The sequence below is a fragment of the Pelodiscus sinensis genome, chromosome 1 (genome assembly GCF_049634645.1).
Source record: "Pelodiscus sinensis isolate JC-2024 chromosome 1, ASM4963464v1, whole genome shotgun sequence".
NCBI classification, from domain to species: Eukaryota; Metazoa; Chordata; order Testudines; family Trionychidae; genus Pelodiscus; species Pelodiscus sinensis.
This window is the reverse complement of record NC_134711.1, coordinates 180,092,895-180,102,307: the sequence shown is the minus strand read 5'-3', so window position 1 is coordinate 180,102,307 and position 9,413 is coordinate 180,092,895. Positions and strand designations below refer to the sequence as shown.

The 9,413-nt window shown below is 39.3% G+C and overlaps 1 long non-coding RNA gene across 3 annotated transcripts in view; it reads left to right on the top strand.

The window, feature by feature from the left end:
- The first annotated feature begins 246 nt into the window (after positions 1–246).
- The window catches only part of LOC142820897 (uncharacterized), a 31,852-nt gene continuing 22,685 nt past the window's right edge, over positions 247–9,413 (top strand). Inside the window, exons 1-2 of one of the 3 annotated variants that reach the window (XR_012897882.1) lie at positions 247–449; positions 8,520–8,701. This is a non-coding gene — a long non-coding RNA (uncharacterized LOC142820897). The remainder of the gene's footprint in view (positions 450–8,519; positions 8,702–9,413) is intronic. The other 2 variants (XR_012897883.1, XR_012897878.1) reach the window with 2 other exon arrangements.

The following is a 9,413-nucleotide window of genomic DNA, read 5'->3' as shown; positions in this document are numbered from 1 at the left end:
GAGGCCTCATGAAAGTGCAAAAAGGGACTATTGAGGCATTCTGGAGGCAATCAGGAAGAGGCTTTGAGGCATTCTATAGTTTATTAACAAGGAGTCAAATATGCTCTGCATCAGTGGTTTTCAAACTGCAGGTCATGAACCAGTACTGGGTAGTGGAATGTCAGGCACTGGGTCTCCTTGCTGCAGGCTAATCAGGTGACCACTGGGGGTGGTAAGGCAGGCTTCCTGCCTGTCTTGGCACAGCAGACTGTGCTGTGCCCCAGAAGCAGCCAGCAACATACTCGGTTCCTAGAGGGAGAGGGCTCTGCACACTGCCCCTGCCCTGAACACTAACTCTGCACTCTCACTACTGATGGCTACTTCTGGGGTCAGCATGGTCTGCAGTGTCAGGAGAGGCAGGAAGCCTGCCTTAGCACTCCCACTGCATCACTAAGTAGGAGCTGCTAAAGGTAAGCCCCTTCTACTCCAGCTCTGATCCCCCTTCCCTCCCAAGCCAGAACCCCCTTCTACTCCCCAAAGCCCTCATCATCAGCCCCACCTGGGAGCCCACACTCTAGTCATATTATGTTGGGTCATGAGCAAGAACAATTTCCTTTAACTGGGTCATGAGAAAAAAAAGTTTGAAAGCTACTGCTCTACATCTATCTCCATTGTTTTTTTTTCTATATAGAGGTTAGTGTCTGTTCATACTTATATTGTGCTTTTGTAACTCAAACAATGTATGACTTTTTCTATCTGTGGCTTATCTGTTCTCTTGGCAATGTCAGGCTTCAAGGGGTTCTGCAGAAATGGCCATCAGGATAATGCTTAAGCCTTTTATCATTTGTTTTAGCTGCCCTCATCTTTTCTGATGTTTAAATTCTCCATTTGCTTAAATGAAGTTTTCCAGAGACAAGAGATTAGGGGATCTTTTCTATTTTTTTTCTCTTTTACAAGGAGCTTTCTTCCTTAGTGCTCTAGGTTTTGCCCATCTCTGAAAGTTCCATAAAATATTTTCAAAATCATCCCTGGAATTGGAACTACATTCCTGGCTAATCAGAATCCTTCACTCCAGTAGATAACATTCAGTTTAAAACTATCTGAATGACATATTCTTGTTGTCAAAGCCCTAAATTTTTTAGCAGTGGGTTAATCTGATCTAGTGAACAATTTAATATGTTTACATTTGATTTTTTGGTAAATTATGATAGGGTGGTTTTGATCATTTTTTTCAACAGCCAGAGGCAAATCAAGATACCCTACAGCATTGCATACTGGATGATAAAAAAAAACCCAAACCTTGTAAAACAAACACTTTGTGTTTCATGTCTTTTAACAGTGAGTAGAGAAATGTGTAAATGTAGAATGTAGCTTTCATCCTCTGAAGGCATTTGCACAATGGAAGGGAATAATTTTGTGCAGAGGAGGGCTTTCTGAGTACTCATGCACCTCTCTGGTTTTCTATAATAAATGTCAAGATGAACAGAAACTTCAGAATGGAAAAATATCTAAATAGACTTCAATTTTTACTTGGAAATCACAGTTACTAGTTCTCAAAATATAAATTGTATACTTCTCTGATGTAAACAAGGATGCCACTAATTGAATTATTTCACAATCAGTAACGTAGAAGGTGCTTTTTCAGATAAACAAAGAGTGAACTCCAGCTGGCTTACTTTGTAGTCTGAGTTGATGCAATCAGGCCTGTCAACCATATACAACTAATTTTTAAAAGGAAAATAATAGTTGTAATATATAATATTTATACTCACAAACAATTGGCTCTACCATTGTCTAGAATTGGGTGGTGGCGGTGGTTTATCTTTATCTCTACAGTTGCATACTGCTACAGTTGCATGCTTAGTTTTCAGCTTCATTTAAATTCAGGTATAGCATAGTTAAATTTTCATGAATTTTCACTTAAGACTGCATAAGAAAGGCCTACTAAATTACTCCCACTTCCAAGTGAATCCAAATCTCAAAATGCTTACTAACCCACTGTGACATACAGCTCTATTGTATTTTCTGGTAAAACGTTTACTGACTTTAGTGGGAGCAGAATTAAACTAATGTTGACCAATCCCATGGTATTGTCATTTGGTTTTTTTAATACAACAGTAACTTTGTGAAGAATCCACATATGCAGACCTGGCTCTCAAATAACTGTTTACAAACTACACAAAAACATACAAGACATAGCTACATACATATATTTGCTCTAATTAGTTTCTGCTGGTCTTTGAAAAGTAGAATGCTGCCCTGGTAGATTGCTCAAAACTAAAAGTATACTCTGCTATTGCTGTACATTACGTATCCTTTATATCTGTGCACAAATCATGGAGATTGTCAGAGATGCAGCGCAGACCTCTCAGGCCATGGATATGAGACCTTTAAGCTACTTTTCTGGACCCTCAGACTCCTGGGCTCCTCAAAGGACTGAAACAGTTTTAACTCTCAGCAACCTCCCCTGGTTATTCCAGAGGCATGCCATGTCCCTCCTACAGCTAGTCCAAATTAAGGCAAACCCATTCCATTCCAGACATCAGGGCTTATAAGGCAACCTTGGTGCTCTCCTCTCTCTTGCCTAGATTGGAGACATCTTTTGCTGGATAAAAGGCTTTAAAGTCCTTTTTGTAACCTTTAACCAGGAATGACAGGATGAAGATCTTACGTTATAATTTTATAGCAAAGCATATGATACATAATCTCACTCAAATATCCATACAGTCCTCTTTCACAGTGTGTCTAGGCTACTGAGTGGCCTTTTTTTGAAAAAAAAAATCACCTGCATCTAGATTGCCATTTTGTTCTTTTGAAATTAAATCTAAATTTTCAAAATTGGTAAACCCACTGTTATCAGGAAGAATGGCTTTTTTTTTTTTTTTTTTGAAAGAGCTCTTTCAAAAACAGGCATTCTTGAATGCAAACAGGGATTTTTCGAAAGACAGCATCCAGGTTGCCTGGGTGCTCTCTTTCGAAAAAGCAGATCGCTTTTTCAAAATACTTGTGGTTGTCTAGATGATCTCTTTCAGAAGAGGTGTAGTCTAGTTGTACCCTCAGAGCTTTGTCCTAATTGTATTCTCTTAGTCTAGTTACTAAATGGTGACAAGGGATCACCAAATAGAATTAATAGCCAGCAGGTTTAAAACAAACAAACGGAAGGTTTCTTCACTCAGTGCACAATCAACCTCTGGAAATCCTTGCCAGAGGATGTGGTGAAGGCTAGAACTTTAACAGGGTTCAAAAAAGAGATTGATAGATTCATGGGTGGTTAGATCCTTCAATGGCTATTAGCCAGGATGAGTAGGAATGGTGTTCCTAGCCTCTGTTTGTCTGGAAATGAGTGACAGGGGAGGGATCACATGAGGATTACCTGTTGTGTTCCCTCCCTCTGGGGCATTTAGTATTGGCCACTGTCAGCAGACAGGATACTGGGATAGATGGACCCTGGGTCTGACCCGGTATGGCCATTCTTATGTTCTTATAACTTTGAGAGAACGAACAGAGTCTCATCTCAGTAGTATGTGTAAAATAGTAGAGCATATAATAAGATGGTAAGTAAATTCACCTTGGAGAAAATTAAATTGGTAGTGAATTGCATGGTTTCATACACAGTGTATAAGGAGAAATTAAGCTGGTATTATTTTTTTATATGAGAAGCAGTTTGAGAAAAGCAAAGTTAGCTGTGGACATCATATACTGTATAGAGATTTCAGCAAAACATTGATGGAAACATTCATAGTGAATAAGTTATTTGTTACAAGTAACCTTTTATTTCTGTTTTGAAGCATCTGTGACCAATTATTCTAAAAATGTTGTTTTGTGAATGTGTGTCAGCCAATGTGTTGGTTGTGCCGTGTTTCCTCTGTGTACCACTACAAGGATTTATATTTGAAATTGAGAAGGCAAACTGAAGTGATGACACAGAAGCTAGGTATGAGTCTGTTCCTTGACTTCATGAGCATAACCGCTCAAACTGTTTCTAGAGTAAATTATTGTAATTACGAATTCAAAATTTGCTTTCAATGACTATACCTCAATACTCACTTAGTTACCCATGTCTGCAACATTCCTGCCTGTAAGCTTGATTGCTTGACAAGAAATGGAAAGTAAACTCTAAAAAGGGAGATCAAAGATGAATATTAATAAATATTTTGCAGTACTTACCCCATGGTATTTCAAGAACACAGTCAGCAGAGTTCAAGATGAGATTCCCACAAAAAATGCTAGCAATGTGGTTTGGATACAAATGCTCCAGGATGGAAAAAGAACAGCCTAGAAAGCTACTAACAGAGAGTTGCTTTTAATGGTACTGTGTCAAGTTGAGAAGAGAGTATTGACTAGCATTGCAAAAGATCAGCCATGGGACATGTGTTTGCTACGTTCTTTATCAAAATCTTGACAATTTTTTCCCTCAAGTCTGAGGTCACATAAGCTTTCTGTTTGAATCCTGCTCATGCATAAATCCTTTTTCTACCACTTAAGAAGCAGTTGTAAATGTTAATAAAACTAACTAAACTATTCCTCCCATGGCAACCATGGTATACTATATACTTTTAATTGCTGATGACACTGCTGAGGTGTTTATTTAAACAACTGAAAATGGGAGACCTAGGATAAGATAAGCTTCACTATGAAGGATATTCAGACTGAAAAATACATGTTGTTGGTTGTAAAGAATTGAACTTGTTTGACCTTATCTCCATTTCTAGTGGTTCTGAGTCATTGTGAAAGTTTGGGTTGGAATGCAGTTTTGATTCACAAGTGGCCTCAGACAGGGGTAAGGAAGCAAAGGTGAAGGATGATGAGGAAGCAACTCTGAGAGTTTTGTGAGTTTGTTTGACACAGCTGGAATAATCAGGAAAGGGAACAGATTAAAGGATTGAATAAGTAGTCGAAACAGACAAGGTAGAGTCCAAAATGATGGGAGGCCTTATTCTGAAGTCAATAGTGGAACTCCCATTGACTTTGATAGAGTTAGGATCAGCGCCTTAGAGTACTGTGAGAGGTATTGGGAGATTAGTCAGAAGATTGAGAAGAATGAGAATCTGAACCCAGATGTGAAAGATTCGAAAGGCAAAAGTCTTCATCTACTCAGGGCCAGAAGAGCTTGGCAATTCAGTATGGTCTTTCCTTTAGTGTTCAATGTATTGTTTTCTCACATGTATATTGTAAATGGCAGAGGGTGCAGGAAGATATGCAATGTGGTACTAGTGAGCAGCTCTATAAAGAGTTAAATGGATGTGGCACATCTGAAGCTGGAATTTACCAGCAAAAATAAAATAAGGTGAATTTGTGGCTGCAGAAAGAGCTATTTAGTCCATGTGATACTGGTGTGGGTTTTGAATAATTGTTTAATGAATTCTCCACTTCTGTTTGCCCTGCCACAGGGTGTCCCTATAGAATGTGCCAAAATAGGCTATTTGTCCCAAGGAAGTTTCCTGTCTTCCAACAAATTTCTCTGGGTGGAAGAAAGGTGAAACTTCCATTGTGAGGGTAATGGTTTTGATTACAAATGGAATCAGAATTTGTTTTCTTCTACCTTGAGGTATGAATACAATGAGGGGTAATTTTGAGCTGTATAAGATACTGTCACAGGGCACGTCTACACAACAGGGCTAAAGTCGAATTAAGCTACACAACTTCAGCTATGTCAATTGCGTAGCTGAAGTTGAAATAGCTTAATGTGGCTTTTGGAACTGTCTACACAGCAGGAAGTTAAAGGAAGAATGCTCTTCCTTCAACTTCTCTTATTCCTTGTGAAATGAGGGTTACAGGTCTCAGAGTAAAAAGTCCTCAGGCTCAACATTATTTCAGGATTAAGGCTTGAAGTGTAGACGTGCTCTTTGTTATTTCGGAATAACATTAGTGTAGATGTACTCACATAGAGTAGATGGTCAGGAGACATTGTGTGTGTGTATATGTGCATGTACAGCCTAGCTATATTATTTTTCATTACATTTGAAGAAAATGAAACCAGCACATTAAGAAGTTATAGAATTATCTCTGCTTTGCTTGGCAGGATTTCATAGAGCTACTTGAACCCACCTAACTTCAGGCTAAGCTTCATCTTTAACATAAATCATCTAAGGGGTTCAGAAAGACATAAGCTATTGAAATTAAAGCGTTCTTTTTCCCACAAAAAAATTCAAACATCCCAGCTGCACTCTGTTTTTATAATTCTTCTGAGAATACAGAGATTTGACAACTTGCAATATGGATTATATTTATTTAGTACACAGTCTATTTTTCAACAATTATTGAAAGTATTTGAATGTACATTTTTGGTTGCAAAAAGTACTTCAAATTTTTCTTTTCCACTCCACTAAGTCTGTATAAACAATGGCTAACAATATTGTTGTTTAAATAATTTAAAATTAGTTAAAAAAAAATAGTCGGTCCATAACATTTTTGGGATTATTTAGAGGTTATTCACATTTTACAACAGTTCATTTCTAGATGGTTCTCAGAAAATAACTCTTATGGAAAATGCTTTCTTATTTTTGATGCTTGCATCAAAGTAGGGGGTTACATATCGTTTAATTGAATTCTTATGGTTACTTGACTATTCTATAATCCCTGGGTGCAGGGCCAGCAGCCAGTGTACTCCAGCCCCACTCTCAAGGAGCACCCTGCCACTCCATGCTGCTGCATCTGTATCAGAGGCAGCAGCATGGGGTGCCACGTGGGAGCTGGTCCACAAGGAGAGCCAGTTTAAAAGACAGTTCCCATCATGGACTTGCTGCCCGTCACCCCACGCTGTTGCCTCTGATACAGTCTGAGCTCCTGAAACCTGGCTCAGGCCACAGTTGAGCTGGGCTGCCTGCCCACCTAACTCCGAATACATATTAAATACAGAGCCAGAGCGGGGGTAGGTCATGGACCTAGGGCAAGCCAGTACTGAGCCAGCTACTGGCCAGCCTGCTAAAAAATGTACTGGCAGGGGTAGGAGGATGAAATGTATGTAGTCTATAGCATTAATCTATAAGCTTTTGCTTATCGGTTAATCTGTTAATCGACTGTACTATTACATCCCTACATCAAAGAAAGAATACCTAATTAACCAAGATCACTGTGAGATGTAAGGTAGCTAAAGTGATCTTAAAGTTGGTCTCTGGAAGGAGAGTAATGACTATTCATCAGGTATTTTTTACTGGATGACTTCAGAAAAACGTTGATGATATTCCTCTAAGAAAGGGTCACATATCTGCCCTTCTGCTGAAGAAACATCGTAAAATGACTTCTATTAAATACTTGACCTGTATAGTACCATCTACAACAGCTAAATATGCTGAATATTTATTTTCTGTTCTAGGTACAGGAAATAGTTCAAATACCACAGCAAATGTTGACACTGTGGTATGGTCAATGACCATTTTTAATGGCACCTACTTTAGCAAAAGCTGCAATTTGCTGCAGGAAAGGGAAGGGCTTTTTCGTTTTGTACATCTTAATTTCCTAGTTGGTTAATTGGGAGTCTCACAAAATTATTTCAATCCTAGATTGTTCCGGGATACTTATATAATGGCACCTTATAGACTAACAGATGTATTGGAGCATAAGCTTTCGTGGGCAAAGACCCACTTTGTCACATGCATGTAGTGGAAATTTCCAGAGGCAAGTATAAATATGCAGGCCAGAATAAGGCTAGAGATAATGAGGTTAATTCAGTCAAGGAGGGTGAGGCCCACTTCTAGAAGCTGATGTGGAGGTGTGGACACCAAGAGAGGAGAAACTGCTTTTGTACTTGGCTAGCATTCAGGCACTGGCAGAAACTGTGGAAAAACAGCATCACTTGCCTCATAACCTCAGTCGTGCAGAACTCAATGCCATACACAGCCTCAGAAACAACTCTGACATTATAATAAAAAAGGCTGATAAAGGAGGTGCTGTTGCCATTATGAACGGTTTGTCTGTTTCTTTAAGAAACTCCTTTTAAATATGAGAACTAGGACCACTACATTTGGTATACAGCTTCTTGCTTTCATAATTTAAAGGAAAGTAAGGGTTTGTGGGATGTGTCTGGAAAATGGGATTGCTTCTCAGAAAAACATACACAAAAGAGGCATAATCAACAGGTAGGTAAAAGGGGCTGGCTGGAACGCCTCCTTCCCTCCAGAACTGCTCTAGCCCTGAGACTCCCACCTCCTACTGCACTTTAGGAATGGTGGGGAGACTGAAGCTCTCCCCCTCCCCAATTCATACAGGAATATTGCTGGCTGTTCTCCTTCATCAGGGAGCAAAGGGAAAGTACAGTTTCCTGCATTCCTCACTCTGCTGGGGAGTGCAGGGGGCAGACAAACCTGGGCCTGCCCCAGCTAGGGCATATTCACCCCTTTCCTGGCTGAGCCCAGTGGAGCCATGGAGAGACACTTTTGACTTGGCCCCAAGTTGTTCTGGTGAGTAGGGTTGCCAGATGGTTTCAACAAAAATACCGGACATACTTGACATTACATCGCAATCTACATTACATCCTATTTAGAAAACACTGGTCATTTATATTTTCTCATGTATATGTTCTCAATTTGTTTCCTGAACAGAAAGCTCAAATATTGGACTGTCCAGTTCAAAACCGGACACCTGGCAACCCTACTGGTGAGAAAGGGCTGTGGCTGAGGGCCTCTCTCTCCAAGACAGCCTGCACATTGAACCTCTCAACCTCCGGTGCCAAGCCAGAACAAAACCAAAAAGTTTATTGGGTTAAGGACCTAAGCAACACTGGGTAAATCTTCTAAATATATATATATATATATATATATATATATATAAAAGTAGGTACTCAGCAAATCTACAGTGGCAGCAGAATCACAAATAGCTTTATCCAGAAACAATAATGACCTAAGTGTCCAGTGGACAACTGAAGGGCTATTACAAGTTCTCTAACAGCCAACATTGATTACTTGAGCCCACTGGATAAGTTGTCAACCATCTGAAGAAATTCTCAAAGAAAAGCTCTGTTGGATTTAGCCCAAATGTTGCATTTGTGTTATTAGGAGGGCACAAATAAGAGGATTGAGGTAGGAATTAATTCCTGCCCACGTACCCCAAAATAGGCTAATTTTCAGCCATTCTGAGCTTCTGTAGCTCCCATTAACTTTAATGGAAATCAAAGATGATCAGCGTTTCTCAGAATCATGCCAAGAGTCTGTGTATATCAGACAATAACTGTTATGACATTTCTAATGCTTTGTCCTATTTAGAGCATCCCATGTCAAATCACCCTTGCTAAATGCTATGAAATGTTCTGGTTTTCAACAAGTTTGCAATCTCTTGAAAAATTCAAGGAAAGCTTTCATTTCATGTTTACTTTCCCTGAGACATGAGAGAGACTGCCCTCGCATTTCCCTATATAAAGAAATCCATGAGAATGAGAAGTATTCCTGTTACACATACATATTTATTTTGATCTCTTTAAATGTTCTCTTCTAATGTTC